This window comes from Apodemus sylvaticus, chromosome X (genome assembly GCF_947179515.1).
Source record: "Apodemus sylvaticus chromosome X, mApoSyl1.1, whole genome shotgun sequence".
Classification (NCBI taxonomy): domain Eukaryota; kingdom Metazoa; phylum Chordata; class Mammalia; order Rodentia; family Muridae; genus Apodemus; species Apodemus sylvaticus.
Genome location: NC_067495.1, coordinates 104,872,946 through 104,895,968, shown reverse-complemented (window position 1 = coordinate 104,895,968; position 23,023 = coordinate 104,872,946).

Sequence of the window (23,023 nt, the reverse complement as noted above, 5' to 3'; positions counted from 1 at the left end):
ATGCTAGCAATGCCTAACAGTGGCGATGTAGAATCTGAAGAGGCCACTTCCTGTAGTCAGGCAGGACTCCCAGTGGAGGGATAAGGTCACTAACCCAGCCACAAAACTTTTGACCCCAAAATTGTCCTGTCTAAAAGAAATGCAGGAATGAAGCAAAGACTGAAGGAAAAGCCAACCAATAACTGGCCCAATTCAAATCCCATCCCATGGGCAAAGCACCAATCTCTGACCCTATCCATGTTGTTCTCAAAGACAGGAAGGAGCCCAGCATAACTGTCCTCTGAGAGGCTCTACCCAGCAGTGGACTGGAATAGATGCTGATACGTACAGCACTGGACAGAGGTTGGAGGCCCTAAAGGGGAAGGGAGCCCTACAGGAAGACCAACAATGTTAACTAACCTGGACCCCTGGGAGTTCTCAGGGGGTGAGCCATCAATCAGAGAAAATGCACAGGCTAGAATGAGGTCCCAAGCTCATAAGAAGCAGACACACAGCTCAGTCTTTATGCTTATCTTGTTTGGCCTCAGTGGGAGAGGATGTGCCTAATTTGGCAGAGACTTGATGTGCTAGGGTGAGAGGATATGGGGGTGCATCTCTCAGAGGAGAAGGTGATGGGGGTTGGGAGAGACTCTGTGAGGGCAGGACTGAGAGTGTTTGGGATATAAATAAATAAGGGAAAAGGGGGGGCAGGTTTCACAGTGATATCAACTAAACATGCTATGTCATATTATAACAAAACTACACACAAACCCTCATATGAAGGTTGGACAAGGCAACCCATTAGGAGGACTAGATTCCCAAGTGCAGGTAGAAGAGTTAGAGACACACCCCTCTCCCACTGTCTGGAACCCCACAGGAACACCCAGCTATATAATTATATAGGCAGAGGACCCAGCTCAGACCCAGACAGGGCTGGTGATTATTACTTCAGTCTCTGGGATCTTCTCTGATTCTGTGAGCCATATTTAGTTGATTCCCGTGGGCTGTCTTCTCCTGATGTCCTCCACTATGAGGCATTTTTAAATTGCTAATTGATGATGGAGGGCCCAGCCCCCTGTGAGAGGTGCCATACCACAGCAGGTGGGCTTGGGCTAAATAAAAATAGTAAGGAAGCATGAGCCTGGAAGAAAGCCAGTAAGCAATGGTCCTCCAATGTCTCCCCTTTGATTCCTGCCTCCCTGGAGGTGGCTGCCCTTTCTTTAAAAGTGTAAAACGAAATAAACCCCATCCCCCAACAAGTTTGTTTTTGATCATGGTGTTCATCACAGCAACACAAATCAAACTAGGATAATATTCATTGTATATATTGAGGGGCTTTACAAATACATTTGCATGCAAGTAAGTATACCATATGTATGCTTTGAGCATAGTGTGTATTTTAGTTTGGACAGATCTACAAATGTGAGAACACCTATCTCTTCCTGGCCCCTCTCTCTTGGAGCAGTCAATAAGAAATCAAATTACCTTGTCATCTTTTCTGAATCTGGTCATGGACCCCCCCCCCCCCCCCCCCGCTTGAAGATTCTCTTGTGCCAGAAGCTCTAGGAAGACCAAGAGCTAGAAGAATGTCAATAAATAAGCCAACCTTGCCCAAGTTCTAGCTAGCTGTTTCCCTCACATCACAAAGCTTTTTCTGTCCTATCAGAGTTTGCCACAGCTATTCACTTGCTCAAACTCCACACAAAATAGGCGATTTTCCTTGGTTCTTTGGGGTTTCATTGCTGAAGACTCATAGGACATATGTGTGTGTGTTTTCTCCTGTCATTCTGCCAATGATGCCTACATGTGTTTCCTTGCCTATAGCAACAAACATCACTAATTCTGGAGCACTGAAGTTGACTTTTTAACTTATCTTTGATATGAAACCAAGTTATTGCATTAATCAATACTGGGATTCTTTCTGTTACAGAATAATATTCTATCAGATACAGGTAGCACTTTATTTGTTCATCTATCATACATTGATAGATGTTTATTTTTTATTTTAGCAGATTATAAATATTGTCACAAACATATAACAATAACGTAAATAATTATAATGTATTTTGGTCATTTTTGCTTCCATTTTCCTCTCATATCCCTCCCATTGAACTCTTTCCTGGCTTATTTCTTGTCTCTTTTGTTTATTCTCTCTCTCTCTCTCTCTCTCTCTCTCTCTCTCTCTTTCTTGTTGTGACTGCCTGCATTTAATTAAGGATGCCTATAGGAGCATGGAAGAGGTGGTATTTATTGAAGTGCGGGCAATTTAACAATGGCTCTATAACTGAAGAAAATGTCTCCCTGCTTCTTAGCAACTAATAACTGCTCAATAACTATTCAAAAAGAAATGGAGAACATAAGGCCCCTCCCTTATACATGACAAGATGCTGACGGATCCACTATTGGGTAGTTAACCACATATCCTTGTGAGTTCATGAGTGCAAAGGCCATTTTATGTCCAGAAGACAGTATTTTGTGTGAAGATTTTTCATATATTATTTTTCTGTCTCCATGTTAATTTTTATACCTTAAGTTATTTATTTATTGTTTATATTTAAATAAACAAATACATTTATAACACAACTTCTACACCCACTCAGAAAACATTGTGTAAGAGGGGATGGAAACTCTGTAAGAGCCAGAGGACTAGGGTATCTACAGTGAGATTATGTATCCTAGAAATTACAGAAAAGCTTTACTCATAATACCTCAAAAATATTACAAGATGATATCTTCAACTTCTGGGAGGTACCCAAGAGCAAGTAGTAGGCTGTATTGTTCGAGGAGTCCCTTGGACTCCCCTTGCCAACAACTTTAAAGGACATTTCTTGTAACAAACACCCCTAGTATTGGAGTGTTTGTTTTATAGTCTTTGGTTCTTGGGGATAGTATCACTTAAAGTGGTTCATTTTACTTCAACTACAGAACAATATAGAGGGATAGGAAGAGAAGAGGAATAAAAATCACTAAAGGAACTTGAGAATAGCATAGGAAATAACTATTTTATATTTACCTAAATCACATACTTATAAATGTATGCAGGCAGACATATATAGTTCATTGACTTTTTATAGTTAAGTAATATTTCATTCTGCAAGTAAAAATTGTTTATCTTTTTCTCTATTGATTGACAACTAGGATGTTTCCAGTTGGAACTACTGTGAAGAAATTTCTTGGAATAAGCATATACAAGTCTTTCGACATATGTATTGTCATTCATCTTGGATAAAACCCCAGTGTTTGATGAATAATAAGATAGTTACAGGTACAATATTATAAGGAAATGTCATACTTCTCCAGTATCAAGAAATACTTTTATTGTCCAACATGCCTTGGGAATCTCTGACTCATCCATTAGAAGTGTTCTTTCTTCTGGAAACTGTGGAGGTGGCGTCATTTCCACCCCCTTCCTGGATCAGAATTGATTTAGGAATATATGTGACTCTCTTTGCAGCTCTGCTTGTGCAGCTGTCAGCTCTGGTCAGAGGGAGGTGGGAGGTTTAATTATAATGCTTCTGACAGTTCTGAACAGAGAACCCAGTGCCTACTGAAGCAACAGCTGAGCTCAGCCTGGAGCTGCCATGTGGAAGGCCCACCTCACAGTTATTTGACTCCTCTCCTAGAAGCTTGCTTAATGGACCGAGAGTTTCCTGTTTCCACATGCTCAGCCCTGTTCAGATGCAGGTGGCAGGCACACTCCAGATTAAGAGGTCTTATATCACTTTCCTCAGCTTACCATGTTAGTTGCCAGTGCACACTATGTGCACTGAGACCACTGCCTAAGGGAGCTCACAGTAAAACCCATACTTTAGATTTCCCTTCTTTTCAATATACAGCTTCTGATTGCCTTTTCCAAGGTCCCTCCACGATCCATTAAGGTACCTGACTTACTTTCCTTCCTCATGGCTGATTAGAAGAGAGAGAACTCCAAGAGAACAACAGGGGCTCATGGTTCTCTCCTTCCATACATTCTCTATACTTCCTATTATACTATTTGAGCTGTGAACATTTTTAGCACTTTCTTTTTCTTTTATTATTTTTGTAGGAATTCTGTATTGCATGTTGGCCTTTGAGCCTATGCTGGCCTTGAACTTATAGATACCCACCTGCTTCCACCTCCCGAGCATTAGAACTATATTTGTGCCTCACCATGCCCACCTTCTTGGCTGCACCTGATTTGTGGAAGTGAATATTTTCTACTCTGTACTATTGGCATCTGATGTGATTTTCCTCATAAAGTATTTAAGATCATATATAAAGATGAATTAAATGCAAAAGAACACTGTAAATTTCAAATGAAATGAAAAAAAGACAAGGGTAGGATATACAATGGGTGCAGCATTACTATTTTTACACTTATTATCAATCCCCTAATAAATAATGACAACCATAAAGAAAGAGCTATGCTTGATTCATTTTTCTATTTCTCCCAAGACCTATACCACCTTTTTTTTATAAAAAGAAGCTTTACTGAGATCTAATTAGCATACTATAAAATTCACCCATTTAAGAATAAAGTTTAACAATAGTTATACAATTATGATCATAGCATATCTTTATTATTCTTCAAAGAAGCGCAGTACCCAGCCCTTGAATACTATGAAACTATTTTCTACCCCTGTGCATTTGCCTTTTATGAGTGTTTCATAAAATGGATTCATCCAGTATGTGGTCATTCTTATCTGTCTTCATTCACTTAATGTAATGTTTTGATCATCCATGTCAGGGCATTTATTAATATTGGATTTCCTTTAATTTGCGCATAATATTCCATTATATGGTTCTATCATATTTGTGTTATTCATTTACTGATGGAGATTTGGATTATTTACATTTTTGACTATTATGAATAACACAATATGCATATATGAAAAAGATTTTTATATTTCCTTGGTATATGCCTAGGAGCAGAATTGCTGGATCACATGGTAAATCTATTTTTAATTTCTTGAGGAACTGTTTTCTAAAATGTTCTCCAAAATGAATGCACTACCAGGGAATAAAGATTCCGGTTACGTGACAGTCTTTTATGAAATGTTTTTTCAAATGTATCGCTTGAATATTTCATATAGATCTGCAATGTGCTTTGATCAAATTCAATCCACTACTTCTGGGACTTCCCCAACCGACACTCATGTCTTCTTTTTTATTATTACTGTTACTAATAACTCCCTGAATCAAATTAATGCTGCCAATATATACACAGTATGACATTATCTATTGGGAGCATGGATAACCTACCATTGGTGACCTACAAAAAGAAAAGCGACTCTCCCTTCCTCAGCAGCCATCTACTATGACTATCTCCCCCCCCCCCCATACTGAAATTTTGTCAGGCCACATCCTGTACAGCTGGGCTAGGCTTGCTTTTAGAGCTAACTGTACAATGCTTGCTAGTCTAGTATCTTTGCTTATCTTTGCATTACTAAGAGAGGCACAGTCATGGTTTTTTGTTTGTTTGCTTGTTGTTGTTCATGTTCATGTTTTATTGTGGTGAGAACCAATCAGTTTGAAGAGCATCAACTGGTGACTGGAGTACTAAATGCCCCATTCTTCAGGTAAGGGGAACTCTGACATGTGTCCCTTTTAACCTTTATGTGAGTGACTTATTCTACAGTGTATCTACAGCACTGTAGCCCACATACTCCTTTCTTTTAGTTTTAAAATGGGAGTACACATTAATAGGTTTTGTTGTGAAGTCTTCACATATGGATTTCATGTAATTTTCTCATATTTTCTCTCATTACCTTCTCCAATCTCCCCCCATTCCTATAGGTCCCCTTTCTCCCCATGAATTGTCTCATTCAACTTGTGTGTCACCTGTCTGTGTATCTATCTATCTATCTATCTATCTATCTATCTATGATCTATGTATAAGACTAAATTCTCCTTATCACAGAAACATGGCATTTGTCTTTCAATTAGATTTATTTGCTTGACATGGTTGCTTCCAATTCTACCCATTTTTTGTACAAATGAAATATATATATAGTTCAGTGTGAACAAATAGTAATCTATTATGTGTATTTATTATGTTTTTTTTATTCATTCATCTATTGATGGACATCTAGACTGGTGTTCCTCCTACTGAGAGGAATAATTCATGGTTTATCACTTTGAATCTCAGCTGGGCCCTGACTGTTTCAATCAGGTAAAGCATAGAGGTACAATATTATTTTAGATTTCAATTGTTTAAAAACAAACATAGCTTCTTGTGATGAAGGCCTTTGAGTTCCTAAAAACACTTGCCTATCTAAATGTCCATTATTATGTTCTCAGAGGTGTGGCTTTCCCAGAGTGTGTGAAGAAGGGTACCACACTGTAACAAAACAATCATACTTCCCATAAACTCTCTTTCAGGCAACGTCATGTATCCAATGAGTTATTTCATTTCTCTCTGAATCCTATTTCTTCCTTCCTTCTAAAATTCATTTGTTCTAGAGTTTTTCCCCTGCTCCTCATTTCCCCCATTAAGATAGCTATTGCATCAACCCTAAATCCTAACCTCTTTCTGCAGTCACATCCTTTATGAACTTCTATGTCCATGCATGTGATTACGCTTAGTTCTTCCTCTTGCTCAGCAGCTTCTTTTCAGTTTAATTTTCAGACCTCAAATATATAAGCAAGAGAGAAGAAATAGCTTTCCTCCCCAACGCCAGCTATTGTACTGAGACAAATGAAACCAGTTCAAGCAGAGACTCCTCAAGGACTCAATATGAACGTGGAGGGCCCCAACTCATAACCAGATATTTGAGTGAACTAGACTAGAGTCCAGCAGCTCCCAGAGGCCCAAATGTTTTACAGCAGATACAAACTACTCTCACCATGCCGTGTCCAAATTCCTGAATCTCAGAATACATGAGAATAATAAATTGTTGCTTTATACTTTGGAAGTGATAAGATACTTGTAAGAAGTGACGTGTACATAGAATGAAAAGGACTTGTTTAGTGTAATTTTTAAATATTCATCTATGCTTCATAACTATTATTTAATTATATTGACTATGAGGCATGGACTTCATATGGATTATTTTATTTAATTCATTCTAGGCTTGCCATATTATCTATATTATATAGCTGAAATTGAATCTAGATGAGAATAACTAACCTGTTTGGGGCTAGACAGTTAAAGTGCATATACTTTTTCCAGTGCCCCATGATTTACTCAGAAAAAAATATGTTATATGGAAAAATATAGGATTCTATGATGCAGTTCCAGAAATCTGTTGCCGTTTCCATTTCTTCTCTCTCTTGTCTGCTATAAAGCCATATCTACTAAATGACTGATTAATATGCTACATTAGCTTCTGGTATGTTCCCATGCTTTTCATATACTTATTGCACAGTATTTTTTAATTACTACATTTTACTTATTTGCATTACATGTAGGAGTGCCACTGTGTGAACATGGAGGTCAGGGGACAATTTGTGGGAGATTGTTCTCTACCATACAGAGCTCTAGAATTGAACAAAGACCATCAGGCTTTGTATACTTCCCCTTTCCCTGCCAAGTCTTTTTACCATGGTGCAAAACATGTAAAATGTTAATATCTCCTCTCTGGGAGAAAGCTTGGCCACATAAAGACAGTGAGGGGAATTGCCTATAAATATTACTTGAGCCAAAGCAGAAGAACATTTTCAATCTATAGCAACTATGATTGTATGGGTGCTTATGTAGCCTTGCTAAACATTTTTTAAAAAGTGTGAGGGATACATGTGCCCGTGGGCTTATGTCAAATCCCAGGAAAAATTCCAGGGAGCACATGTCCAACTATAGGCAGATTCAGTTACCAAGGCAGGTTAAAAATATCCTCAGGAGCAGAAAGGATGGCTCAGTGGGCAAAGGCTCTTTCTACATAAGCGTGGTGACCTGAGTTCCATGTCCACAATCCATGTAAAGGTGGAAAGAGAAGCCTGATTCTACAGAGTTGTCCTCTGATCTGTGGCATGTGTACCTGTCTGCACAGAGCCATCACTAACATACAAAAACTAACACAACAATAGTGAGTGAAGATATTTTTTAAAAAGTTCTCAAAAATTAAAAATATCCATCTATAACACAGGAAGCAAAAAACAAAAACTATAATATATAACACAATTTTAAAGAGGTTTCATTGAACAATTGTTTCTGAGCATGTGCTCTGTGCTAAGCTTTGTGCTAGCACTTATGGATAAATTGACTAAGAAATAAGGAAGGAAATGGCAGGCACTGCCCATAGGATTTTTGGCATTCTCTATAGAATCTTCTAGAAATGAATAAAGCTTTTATATCAAGGTCATGGGAGAGCGACACATCTAATCTGCTGCTGATGCTCTAAGGTGATAATTGACCTGGTTTTGTATTTGCCTGGAATGTGTCTTTCCTCCCATTTTATTAATAATACCTCTATCTCTCCTCCTATATGGATCCACCCTCTTTCCGTCTCTCAACAATAACAGAAAATAAAACATAATAATATAGAATAGAAGTTAATGTATCAGAAATAGAACACAGCAAACAGAAAAGAAGTCAAGACACATGAAATAGAGAACTACTTGTTTGCACACTCAAGAACATCATAAAAACACTAAACTAGAAGCCATTTTATATAAACACATACCACACACACAGACACACAGACAGACACACACACACACACACAAATACACATCATTCATTATGCATAAAGGACACTATATATACAGAAGACACAGTTCCTCTTCATCAGTATTCTCCCTTAAGTATTTATTGTGTGACTGGTCTAGTAGTGACAAATCCTATGAGTTTGGACCTGTCATCGAAAGACTTTGTCATTCATTTTTGAAGGCTAGTTTTGCTTTATATAGTATCCTTGGCTAGCATGTCTTTCCTTTCGACACTGTGAATGCATTATCCCATTCTCTCCTGTGTTGTAAAAATTCTGTAGAGAAACCTAACAATTTCCTTCTCTAAAAAATACCCACATAGGCCAATTTTTTTTCTCTATACCTGATACCAAAACCACACAAAGATCCAACAAGGAAAGAGAACTTCAGGCCAATTTCCCTTATGAATATTGATGCAAAAATACTTAATAAAATTCTTGCCAACCGAATCCAAGAACACAATAAAACGATCATCCACCATGATCAAGTAGGCTTCAACCCGGGGATGCAGGAATGGTTCAATATAAGGAAATCCATCAATGCAATCCATTACATAAACAAACTCATAGTAAAAAAAAACCATATGATCATTTCATTAGATGCTGAAAAAGCATTTGACAAAATTCAGCATCCTTTCAAGCTAAAAGTCTAGGAAAGAACAGGAATTCAAGGCCCATACCTAAACATCGTTAAAGCAATATACAGCAAACCAGTAGCCAACATCAAACTAAATGGAGAGAAACTTGAAGCAATCCCACTAAAATCAGGGACTACACAAGGCTGTCCTCTTTCTCCATATTTTTTCAATATAGTACTTGAAGTTCTAGCTAGAGCAATTAGACAACATAAGGAGGTCAAGGGGATACAAATTGGAAAGGAAGAAGTCAAATTATCACTATTTGTAGATGACATGATAGTATACTTAAGTGACTCAAAAAACTCCACCAAAGAACTCCTACAGCTGATAAACAACTTCAGCAAAGTGGCTGGTTATAAAATCAACTCAAACAAATCAGTTGCTTTCCTATACTCAAAAGATAAGCAGGCTGAGAAAGAAGTTAGGGAAATGACACCCTTCACAATAACCACAAACAATATAAAGTATCTTGGTGTGACTCTAACCAAACAAGTGAAAGAACTGTATGACAAGAACTTCAGGTCTCTGAAGAAGGAAATCGAAGAAGACCTCAGAAAATGGAAAAATCTTCCATGCTCATGGATTGGCAGAATTAATATAGTTAAAATGGCCATCTTGCCAAAAGCAATATACAGATTCAATGCAATCCCCATCAAAATCCCAACTCAGTTCTTCATAGAGTTAGAAAGAGCAATTCTCACATTCATCTGGAATAACAAAAAAACCCAGGGTAGCTAAAACTATTCTCAACAACAAAAGAAATTCTGGGGGAATCAGTATCCCTGACTTCAAGCAATACTACAGAGCAATAGTGTTAAAAACTGCATGGTATTGGCACAGTGACAGGCAAGTGGACCAATGGAATAGAATTGAAGACCCAGAAATGAATCCACACACCTATGATCACTTGATCTTCAACAAAGGAAAGGAAAACATCCAGTGGAAAAAAGATAGCCTTTTCAACAAATGATGCTGGTTCAACTGGAGGTCAGCATGCAGAAGAATGCGAATTGATCGATACTTATATCCTTGTACTAAACTCAACTCCAAGTGGATCAAGGACCTCCACATAAAACCAGACACACTGAAACTAATAGAAAAGAAACTGGGGAAAACCTTTGAGGACATGGGCACAGGGGCAAAGTTCCTCAACAGAACACCAATAGCTTATGCTTTAAGATCAAGAATTAACAAATGGGACCTCATAAAATTACAAAGTTTCTGTAAGGCAAAGGACACTGTCAAAAGGACAAATTGGTCTGGCGGGAGCCCTCAGATCTCCGCTTAGGGATCCAGAACAGCCTGGGCTGCAACTCCACATCTCCAGGTCCTGCAAGACACAAGAGGGGCATCCAGGAGGCCGGCTGGGAGCAGTCAGTGTGCTCTGGTGAGTCCAGCAGGCCCCTGCAGGAGCCTTCATGTGTCTGCTTAGGGATCTGAATAGCCTGGGCCACAGCACTTGGTCTCCAGGAAGTGCAAGAGACCTGGTGTGGACCCAGAAGCAGACTGGGAGCACACAGCTTGCTCCAGCAGCAAGGAGCTTAGGTTCCAGTCCTGAGGCCTCTGGCTGGAGCCTTCAGATCTCCGCTTTGGGATCCAGAACAGCCTGGGCTGCAACGCCACATCTCCAGGTCCTGCAAGAAGCAAGAGGGGCATCCTGGAGGCCAGATGGGAGGAGTCAGTGTGCTCTGCTGTGTCCAGCAGACCCCTGCGGGAGCCTTCAGGTGTCTGCTTCGGGATCTGAACAGCCTGGGCCACAGCATCCTGTCTTCAGGCAGTGCAGGAGGTCAGCTGTGCACCAGAGGCCACCTGGGAAGAGGCAGCTTGCACTGGTGAGTTTGACAAGACCAACTACCACCAGTGAGAACTAGATGGCAAAAGGCAAACGCAGGAACGTCACTCACAGAAATCAAGGCAATATGGCAACATCTGAACCCAATTCTCCTCTACCAGCATGTCCTGGATACCCCATCACACCAGTAAAATAAGATTTGGATTTAAAATCACTGGTCATGATGCTGGTACAGGAACACATGAAGGATATACTTAAAGAAATTCAGGAGAAAATGGATCAAAAGTTAGAAGCCCTTACAAGGGAAACACAAAAATCATTGAAAGAAATTCAGGAGAATACAAAAGCCAATAAGGAGGAAACAGAAAAATCACTTAAAGAAATACAGGAGAACTTTGGTCAACAGGCTGAGGTCATGAAAGAGGAAACACAAAAAGCTCTTAAAGAATTATAGGAAAGCACAAACAAGCAAGTGAAGGAGCTAAGCAAAACCATCCAGGATCTAAAATCAGAAGTAGAAACAACTAAGAAAACTCAAAGGGAGACAACTTTGGAGATAGAAAATCTTGGGAAGAAATCAGGGGCCATAGATGCAAATATCAACAACAGAATACAAGAGATAGAAGAAAGAATATCAGATGCTGAAGATACCATAGAAACCATGGAATCAACAGTTAAAGAAAATGCAAAATGCAAAAAACTTGTAACCCAAAATATCCAGGAAATCCAGGACACAATGAGAAGACCAAATCTAAGGATTATAGGCATAGATGAGAGTGAAGATTTACAACTTACAGGGCCAGCAAATATCTTCAATAAAATTATGGAAGAAAACTTCCCTAACCTAAAGAGAGATGCACATGAATATACAAGAAGCCTACAGAACTCCAAACAGACTGGACCAGAACAGAAATACCTCCCATCACATAATAATCAAAACCCTAAATGTACTAAACAAAGAAAGTATATTAAAGGCAGTAAGAGAAAAAGGCCAAATAACATATAAAGGAAGACCTATCAGAATCACAGCAGACTTTTCACCTGAGACTATGAAAGCTAGAAGATCCTGGGCAGATCTCATGCAGACTCTAAGAGAACACAAATGCCAGCCAAAACTACTATACTCAGCAAAACTCTCAATTACCATAGACGGAGAAACGAAGATATTCCATGACAAAACAAATTTACCCAATATCTATCCACAAACCCAGCCCTACAAAGGATAATAGGAGGAAAACAGCAATACAAGGAGGGAAACTTCACCCTGGAAAATGCAAGATAGTAACCTTCTCTCATCAAACCCAAAAGAAATTAACCAATCAAATTTAAAAAATAACATCAAAAATGACAGGAAGTAATAATCACTATTCCTTAATATCTCTTAACATCAATGGACTCAATGCCCCAATAAAAAGACATAGACTAACCGACTGGATACGTAAACAGGACCCTACATTTTGCTGCATACAGTAAACACACCTCAGGGTCAAAGACAAAAACTACCTTAGAGTAAAAGGCTGGAAGACAATTTTACAAGCAAATGGTCTCAGGAAACAAGCTTGAGTAGCCATTCTAATATCAGATAAAATTGACTTTCAACCCAAAGTCATCAAAAGAGACTCTGAGGAACACTTCTTGCTGGTCAAAGGAAAAATACAACAAGAAGAACTCTCAGTCCTAGACATCTATGCTCTTTCATTCATAAAAGAAACTTTACTAAAGCTTAAAGCACACATTGCACCTAACACAATAATTGTGGGTGACTTCAACACTGCACTTTCCTCAATGGACTGATCAGGAAAACAGAAACTGAACAGGGACACAATGAAACTAATTGAATCTTTGGACCAATTAGATTTAACAGATATATATAGAACATTCTATCCTAAAGCAAAAGAATATACCTTTTTCTCAGCACCTCATGGTACCTTCTCCAAAATCGACCATATAATTGGTCACAAGACAGACCTCAACAAATATAAGAAGATCGAACTAATCTCATGCCTCCTATCAGATCACTATGGAGTAAAAGTGGTCTTCAATAGCAACAAAAACAGCAAAAAACCCACATACACGTGGAAACTGAACAATATTCTACTCAATGATACCTTGGTCAAGGAAGAAATAAAGAAAGCAATTAAAGACTTTTTAGAACTTAATGAAAATGAAGACACAACATACCCAAATCTATGGGACACAATGAAAGCAGTGCTAAGAGGAAAACTCATAGCCCTGAGTGCCTCCAAAAAGAAAATGGAGAGAGCATACACTAACAGCTTAATGACACACCTGAAAGCCCTGGAACAAAAAGAAGCTATTTCACCCAGGAGGAGTAGAAGGCAGGAAATGATCAAATTCAGGGCCGAAATCAATCAAGTAGAAACCAAGAGAACCATACAAAGAATCAACAAAACCAGGAGCTGGTTCTTTGAGAAAATCAACAAGATAGATAAACCTTAACCAGACTAACCAAAGGGCACAGAGCCAGTATCCAGATTAACAAACTTAGAAATGAAAAGGGAGATATAACAACAGAAACTGAGGAAATTCAAACAATTATTAGATCCTACTACAAAAGCCTATACTCAACACAACTGGAGAATCTGGAGGAAATGGACAGTTTCCTAGACAGATATCAGACACCAAAACTTAATCAGGATCAAATAGATCAACTAAACAGTCCCATAACACCAGAAGAAATAAAAAGGGTAATAGAAAGTCTCCCAACCAAAAAAGGCACGGGACCAGATGGCTTCAGTGCAGAATTATATCAGACCTTTATAGTAGACCTAGCACCAATATTCTTCAAACTATTCCACAAAATAGAAACAGAAGGAACTCTACCCAACTCATTCTATGAAACCACAATTACGCTGATACCAAAACCACACAAAGATCCAACAAAGAAAGAGAACTTCAAGCCAATTTCTCTTATCAATATCGATGCAAAAATACTTAATAAAATTCTTGCCAACAGAATCCAAGAACACATCAAAACGATCATCCACACATCAAAACGATCATCCACCATGATCAAGTAGGCTTCATCCCAGTGATGCAGGGATGGCTCAATATAAGGAAATCTATCAATGCTATCCACTACATAAACAAACTCAAAGAAAAAAAACATATGATCATCTCATTAGATGCAGAAAAAGCATTTGACAAAATTCAGCATCCTTTCATGCTAAACGTCTTGGAAAGAAAAGGAATTCAAGGCCCATACCTAAACATCGTTAAAGCAATATACATCAAACCGGTAGCCAACATCAAAATAAATGGAGAGAAACTTGAAGCAATCCCACTAAAATCAGGGACTAGACAAGGGTGTCCTCTCTCTCCATATCTTTTCAATATAGTACTTGAAGTTCTAGCTAGAGCAATTAGACAACATAAGGAATTCAAGGGGATACAAATTGGAAAGGAAGAAGTCAAATTATCACCATTTGCAGATGACATGATAGTCTACTTAAGTGACCTGAAAACCTCCACCAGAGGACTCCTACAGCTGATAAACAACTTCAGCAAAGTGGCTGGTTATAAAATCAACTCAAGCAAATCAGTTGCCTTCCTATACTCAAAGGATGAGCAGGCTGAGAAAGAAGTTAGGGAAATGACACCCTTCACAATAGCCACAAACAATATAAAGTATCTTGGTGTGACTCTAACCAAACAAGTGAAAGATCTATATGACAAGAACTTCAGGTCTCTGAAGAAGGAAATTGAAGAAGACCTCAAAAAATGGAAAAATCTTCCATGCTCGTGGATTGGCAGGATAAATATAGTTAAAATGGCCATCTTGGCAAAAGCGATCTACAGATTCAATGCAATCCCCATCAAAATCCCAACTCAGTTCTTCACAGAGTTAGAAAAAGCAATTCTCAAATTCATCTGGAATAACAAGAAACCCAGGATAGCTAAAACTATTCTCAACAACAAAAGAAATTCTGGGGGAATCAGTATCCCTGACCTCAAGCAATACTACAGAGCAATAGTGTTAAAAACTGCATGGTATTGGCACAGTGAGAGACAAGTGGATCAATGGAATAGAATTGAAGATCCAGAAATGAATCCACACACCTATAGTCACTTGATCTTCAACAAAGGAGCCAAAAACATCCAGTGGAAAAAAGATAGCCTTTTCAACAAATGGTGCTGGTTCAATTGGAGGTCAGCATGCAGAAGAATGCGCATTGATCCATTCTTATCTCCATGTAGTAAACTTCACTCCAAGTGGATCAAGGAGCTCCATGTAAAACCAGACACACTGAAACTAATAGAAAAGAAACTTGGGAAGACCCTTGAGGACATGGACACAGGGGAAAAGTTCCTGAACAGATCACCAATAGCTTATGCTCTAAGATCAAGAATTGACAAATGGGACCTCATAAAATTACAAAGTTTCTGTAAGGCAAAGGACACTGTTAAAAGGACAAAACGGCAACCATCAAATTGGGAAAGGATCTTCACCAACCCCACATCTGATAGAGGGCTAATATCCAATATATACAAAAAATTCAAGAAGTTAGACCCCAGGGAACCAAATAACCCTATTAAAAAATGGGGTACAGATCTTAACAAAGAATTTTCACCTGAAGAAATTCAGATGGCCAAGAGGCACCTTAAGAAGTTCTCAACATCATTAGTCATTAGGGTAATGCAGATCAAAACAACCCTGAGATTTCACCTTACACCAGTCAGAATGGCTAAGGTCAAAAACTCAGGAGGCAGCAGGTGTTGGCAAGGATGTGGAGAAAGAGGAGCACTCCTCCACTGCTGGTGGGGCTATAAGATGGTACAACCACTGTGGAAATCAGTCTGGAGCTTCCTCAGAAAACTGGACATGAGACTTCCAGAGGACCCTGCTATACCTCTCCTGGGCATATACCCAAAGGATTCCCCAGCATGCAATAAAGACACATGCTCCATTATGTTCATAGCAGCCTTATTTATAATAGCCAGAAGCTGGAAAGAACCCAGATGGCCCTCAAAGGAGGAATGGATACAGAAAATGTGGTATATTTACACAATGGAATACTTCTCAGCAATTAGAAACAATGAATTCACAAAATTTTTAGGCAAATGGTTGGAACTGGAAAATATCATCCTAAATGAGGTAACCCAATCACAAAAGAATACACATGGGATGCAATCTCTGATAAGTGGATATTAATTAGCCCAGAAGCTCTGAATACGCAAGGCACAAATTGCATAACAAATGACTCCCATGAAGAAGTATGGAGAGGGTCCTGATCCCAGAAAGTATTGATCTAGCATGGGAAGGGAATATAAAGACAGAGAAAAAGGAGGGAGGTGATTGGAGAATGGATGGAGAGAAGAAGGTTTATGGGACATAAGGGGAAGGGAGCTCAGGGAGAGGGGAAATCATTTGGAATGTAAACAAAGAATATAGAAAATAAAAATATTAAAAAAAAGTAAGAGAATGAAGTCAGTCACAGCAGCAAGGAAGTTCCAAGCCCCTTCCCCTAAAGAGGTAACGACATAAACATCAGTATATTGTGGCAGAAACATTGAAATGATTCATCTCTTGTTACCAAATGAAGATTCTAGTACCTGGATTAGATTTTATCAATTGAGATGTGGACCAAAGGAGTCCCATGGGAATCCCCAAACAATTCAGGCTGTTGCCAAGACTATATATTGTTCTCCACAAACTGGCAGTAAGGCCCTATTGTGAAAGGCAGCACATCCTCAACACACTGCAGATGAACAAGTCAAGCTAGAGCCTACATAGAGTCTTCAACCTTACATGCTAGCATCTTTAGTAAACGAAGGTTCTCTGCAGGCTACAAAAGGAAAAACTTAAACACCAACTCAGCCATAAACCCTTTGATCTACAATGGTATCCTACCTGCAATAAATGCTAGTGAAATGGTGGCTTAAATCTTGTGAAAGTAACCAACCAATATTTGGTTTAACTTAAGGCCCAGTCCTCAAGATAGAACCCATTCTCAACACTGCTTGGGTGACCAAGAACTTATCACTAGATAACCCAAAGCCTAGGGTAAAACCAAATTCCACTGTTATATGAATGAATGAATGAGTAAATAAATAAAAGTAGCAATAAGATGCCTCCTAATCACATTCTGCTATACTCATAGATCAGTGCCTTGCTCAGCCATTATCAGAAAAGCAGCATATTGGAACAAATACTGAGATCCACAGTCAGACATTATGCAGAGAATGAGAGACAGCTTGAAACACTCAGCCCTAAATGGAATATCTCCAACAAATCCCATTCCTCGGGACTCAGGATGAGATGATCTCATGATCTGTGTTCTTCCTTGTGTTGTGATATATCATGCTTATTGGTTCAGATGTGTTGTATCCATTCTCAGGATAAGTTCTATTCTCATACCGTGAAACATTTCATGTGTATAACTGGATTTGGTTTGCTAGTATTTTGTTGAGAATTTTTGTATCTCTGTTCATTAAGTTCTGTTATCCGTACATTGCCATATATCCATGTATCCAGCACACAACCTGTGTGTGTGTGTGTGTGAGAGAGAGAGAGAGAGACAGAGACAGAGACAGAGACAGAGAGACAGAGACAGAGACAGAGACAGAGATAGAGAGAGACTCATTCTTTGGTTTTAGTAAATAAATAATGCCCGTTATCTAAAAAACACTTGAAAGAATTTATTTTTATTTGTTCAAAATAAAGGAAAATTGGCAACGATTCTTCTCTCACAACCATGAAGACATTCAATATTGGACTTTTCTTTGTTGGGAACCTTTTTATTAGTGACTCAGTTTGGTTATTTGTTATGGGTCAGGGTTTTCTATTTCTTTATGATTCAATCTCAGTAGGATAAATGGATCCAGGAGTTTATTCTTTCTTCTACATTTTCCATTTTGGTGGCAAGTATTTTGTCCATAATCATCTTTTGTATTTTTTTAGTATTCATTTTCCATCTCCTTGTTCAGCTCCTGTTCTATTTGAGCTTTTCTCGTGTTTTCTTTAAAAATTCATTTGAGTTTTCTCTTGTTTTCTTTGTCTAACAAAGAATTTCATAACTTTGTATATCATTAACAACAAACAACTTTTTTGCTGGCATTTTGTATTTTTTAGGTTCTATTCCATTTAATTTTGCTCCGGTTTCTATTGCTTCTTGCCTTCTGCTAATTTTCTGTCCTTAAGTTGTTGCCAGGTTATTTCTACAATGTAATTTTATGTAGAAATTTATTGATATTAATTTCCTTTCTTGGTACTGTCTTTGCTATATCCCATACTGCATTAATCTACTTTATTCATAAAATACCTGACTCTTGATACTGATAAAGAAAATTTTCTCCAAATCATAGTCTTGATAATACAAGAGCATGTCAACTCTAATGAGACATCCGGTCAAAGTCCAGCCTGGTAGATGGCATCATGGAGAAAATGTAGAAGAGATTACATGACAATACAGGAAATCTGAGAAGGATCCAGGAGCCAGACTTGCTGTCTTTAACTCATTCTCATGAGAACAAACCCATTCCACAATCAATGTTATTCCTTTCTGAGGGTAGCCTCCCAGTGATCCACCACCCTGTAAAAGGCATCACTTCCTAAATATTCCACCTCTTCCTGTTCTCTCCAAACTTCCACAGGAAGCTCTGGGGAACAGGATCAAATCATATCTAAATTTTGGTAGGTTGCATTAACACTTATATTTATTAAGAGTTTCTCATATCTTTTTGATTTCTTACTGCTCCATGGGACATTCTATAACATGTTGTTTCTTTACATTGGTTTATCTAAAATTCCTCTTGGAATTGATTTTCTGTTTCCTCTCTTATAATCAGGGAAAATACATAATATGTTTAGTGTGGTAGTTTGAAGGAGTGTGGCCCTCAGTTTCAGTTCAAATACTTGGTCCCCAGTTAGTGGAACTGTTTGGGAAGAATTAGAAGGTGTGGTCTCACTGGAGTAGATATGTCCTTTTAAAAAAATGTGTGTCACTGGGGAAGGTGTGAGATTTGAGGTTTTAAAAGCCCAAACCAAGCTAGCACTCTCTCTCTCTCTCTCTCTCTCTCTCTCTCTCTCTCTCTCTCTCTCTCTCTCTCTCTCTCTCTCTGTCTTTCTCTGTCTTTCTCTCTCTCTCCCCTTGCCCCTTTCTCTCTGCCTACCTGCCTGCTGCCTGCTACATGCATGAGAATGTAAAGCTTTCAGCTACTGCTTCATGGTATCTCTTCACAGCAATAGAAAATTAAGAAAATTAAGAAATTTTGAGCTTTTGGAGCTGGGAGAGCAGAGGGGTAAGATGTAGTTACTATAGTTTCCTAGTATCATGGCAGATCCACAAGGGTCCTCTACCGGAGGGATCAAATATTAATAAGGCTTGCAAGATTAGATTTTATTTGTTGTGCCCAGAGATTGAGTTACCACTGTTTCTGAACTAAGTTTGTGTTGCATTCTCCTTCACATGGAGGCTCGTCTGGTTTCAAGAGAGAAAGGTACAGTGGCCGAGTGTGAGTTTGCCTGAGTTGCTCCACAAAGGCCATGGGGGATTTGAAGCACAGGTTTGGTGTGGTGGTGACTTGCCAGTGGGAAACTAGAGAGCACAGAGTAGAGGCATTTAGGAGACTAGCTCAGGGCCAGTGAAGCTCCAAATCTCCAGTGTATGACCACCCAGGCCACTGGGGCAGAGAGTGAGAGGGACATTCAAGATATAGCAGTAGGTCATAGGTAGACATGTCTTCCTTGAATCTGTTCCTGGCTTAGGAATGTTTGTGACTGTTACAACTCACAATGATGCGGTAAAATAGCCTTCTACATTGTCCCTATTTCTACTTGTAAAAGTTCTACATGAACATCAATGAGAATAAAAGACTAGTCTTTTATGTAGAACTGAACAAAATATAGAAAATGGGCCTATGAGATAGCTCAGTGGGTAAAAGGTACTTGGTGCCAATCCAATTGTCCTCTGACCTTCACACATATGCCACAAACATAGATAGATGTTAATAGAATGGTAGATAGATAGATAGATAGATAGATAGATAGATAGATAGACAGACAGAGACAGACAGACAGATGATAGAGTCAGCTGATTGGTAGATGGCAGATAGATATTATTTTTGAGTATTTATTTGATAAACATTCCCTTTTAATGGTATATGAAGAGAAATACAGCACATGGCAAGATTCTTTGATTTTTCAATCACATCAAAATTTGAAGACATTTAAAAACAGAATTTTAGGCATATGTGTATGGTGATGTTTGTGTAGTATATATAGTGAGAGCTGAGCAGTCCTACATGAAATAGTGATCTAGAAAATCCCTCATGGGTCAAGTACACCACTGCAAGAAAACTCACAGAATCAACTAACCAAGGATTATAGTGTTCATAGACACTCAACTGACAATCAGGGAGACTATGGGTCTGACCTAGGCCCTCTGCATATATCCTCTGGTCCAACAGTTTGGTGTTCTTGTGGGGACTCCTAATAATGGGAACAGTGGCTGTCTCTGACTCTTGTGCCTGCTTTCAGAAGCTGTTTTTCTCCTACTGGGTTGTCTTATCCAGCCTTAATGTCAGTGTGTGTGCCTAGACTTATTGCTACTTGACCTACCATGTTTGGTTGCTGTCCCTGGGAAGCCTGCTCTTCTCTGAAGGGAAAAGGAGGAAGAGTGGATCTAGGAGAGGTAGTGGGCAAGGGACTGGGAGAATAGGAGGAAGGAGACATTTTATCAGGATGTAATATGAGAGAAGAATAAATAAAAATAAAATAAATTTTTGAAAAAAAATAAAAGAAAATCCCTCACAAACATATCCACCGATTGACCTGAAAAAGACAGTTGCTCAGATGAGACTCCTTTTTAAGGTGATTCTAGGCTGGGTGACATTGACAATGCTAATGAGAACACAAGGTCAGCTCCATTTTAGCTTGACTCTTCTGAGTTTTAAAGCTTCACATTTTTTATTTAGATCTAGGATCCATTGAGTTAAAATTATTATAAAATGTATAAAACCTGTGTATTGAAAACTTTTTTCAATCCCTCTTCTCTGTTTAGTTCAGACCTCATTAGCTCTACCCCTGTCTCTTCCTTCATCAGGAAAGATGTTTTGGCCTTCTACTATAACCTCTCCAGCTCACAACCCCTGCCCAGCTCTAGGAAGCTGTTATTGGATGCACAAGGAGAGGAGGCTCCTCAGGCTGCCACCATGTATCTAGCCAGCATGTGTCAGGCCAGCATAACCCCCCTTGCTTTCTCTTAGTCTCTCACCTAACTAGGAAACAGCTTTTGGAAGTGCTTGGCTGTGCTAGTTAGAGAACCAGTTTTTCTACTCGGTGGGGGATGGGGTGCTTCTTAAAAGTTTTTGTCTCCTCACAGTTCCTGGGGTGAATCTCCCAGGATTCTATCCTGAGTTTAGCTACATGCTAGTTTACATGTTTCCTAATATCCCCTTTATTCTAGCCTCCTCTCCTTCAGTTCCTCCTGCTTCTTCCTCAATGTCTTCCTCAGTATCTCCCTTGAATCTCTCTTGAGCCCTTATTTCCCAGAAATCTCTCTATCCTTGCTGGATTTCCCACCTCCTATTTCCTGCCTTTCTGCTCATTGGCCATAAGTTTTTTATTGACAGGTGATAAAAGATATCCTCTCTCTCCATCTCTCCCACTCTCCCCTTCCCCTTCTCTCTTCCTCCCTCTCTCCCTCTCCCTTTCTCCCTCTTCCTCCCTCACCCCTCCCCTTCTTCCTTTCCCTCCTTTCTTTTATAAGCCAATGAATGCAATTTGTGCTACCCACATATTCATAGGTTTAGGATTATCCACATCAATTATGAAAATTGACTCTCCCCCAAAAGCCATTAATAGCCCCACTCCATGATAGAATGTCAATTGGCTTGAGATTGTGCTGATCTTATGTATGCAATTAGAGCTGCTGTGAGTTCATGAATAAACAGTTCTGTCATATCAAAAAAAAAAAAAAGGAAAGAAATTTTGAAATTCTTGAGAGTTGTCTTCTTGAGAGTTGTCTTTTGCCCCAACTTATGGCTTAACCAAGGAGATACACCAAACAAGTATTTTGTGTTTGTGTGTTCTGAATAGTAGACTTCACTTTGTAATTCCTGTAAGACATATTCAATACCTGTTCATTCAGTCTATTTGGACTACTGTAGAGTTTAATGCAGATGTTTTCTTTTTTTAAGCTAGATAATCTGTCCATTTATTGAATAGCAGCGTAGAAGTCCTGAGCTGTTATTATACTGGAATCTATCTCTCCCTTGGCTCTTATAGTATTTATGCAACATGCTTGGGTGATCTGGTTTGGACATGATGCATTTATGCTTGTAATGTCCTTTTGCTGAATCGTTGCTTTTGTCATATAACATATTTTCTTTCTTTTTACTACACATGACTTAAAGTCTATTTTATCTGATATGAGCACTTGATACTTACTTTGGCAAGTGTTTCCTACTTAATTTTGTTTTCTATTTGTATGAAATGTCTTTTTCCATTCCTTCACTTTTAGCCTGTGTGTTCTTACTAGTAAAGTATGCTTCCCATAAGCAGCATATATTTGATGATTTTTAAAACATACTTTCAAGCAGTATCTATCTTTTAATTTTGAAAGATAGTATGTTTTCCTTCAAGGTTGTTATTAATAAATAGCTAAGAAATGCTTCCTGTCATTTTGTTTGTTTTGTTGACATTATATATAATATTTGTTTCCATCTTCCTCCTTACTGTTAATTTTTGTCAATTTCTCCTTTTCTGCATTAGTAGGTTTTATTATATAAATACATACATACATACATACATACATACATAGATACACACACAGGTTGTGTGCTGGATACATGGATATATGGCAATGTAGGGATAACAGAAGTTAATGAACAGAGATACAAAACACTAGCAAACCAAATCCAGTTATACACATGAAATGTTTCATGGCATGAGAATAGAACTTATCCTGAGAATGGACACAACACATCTGAACCAATAAGCATGATATATCAAAACACAAGGAAGAACA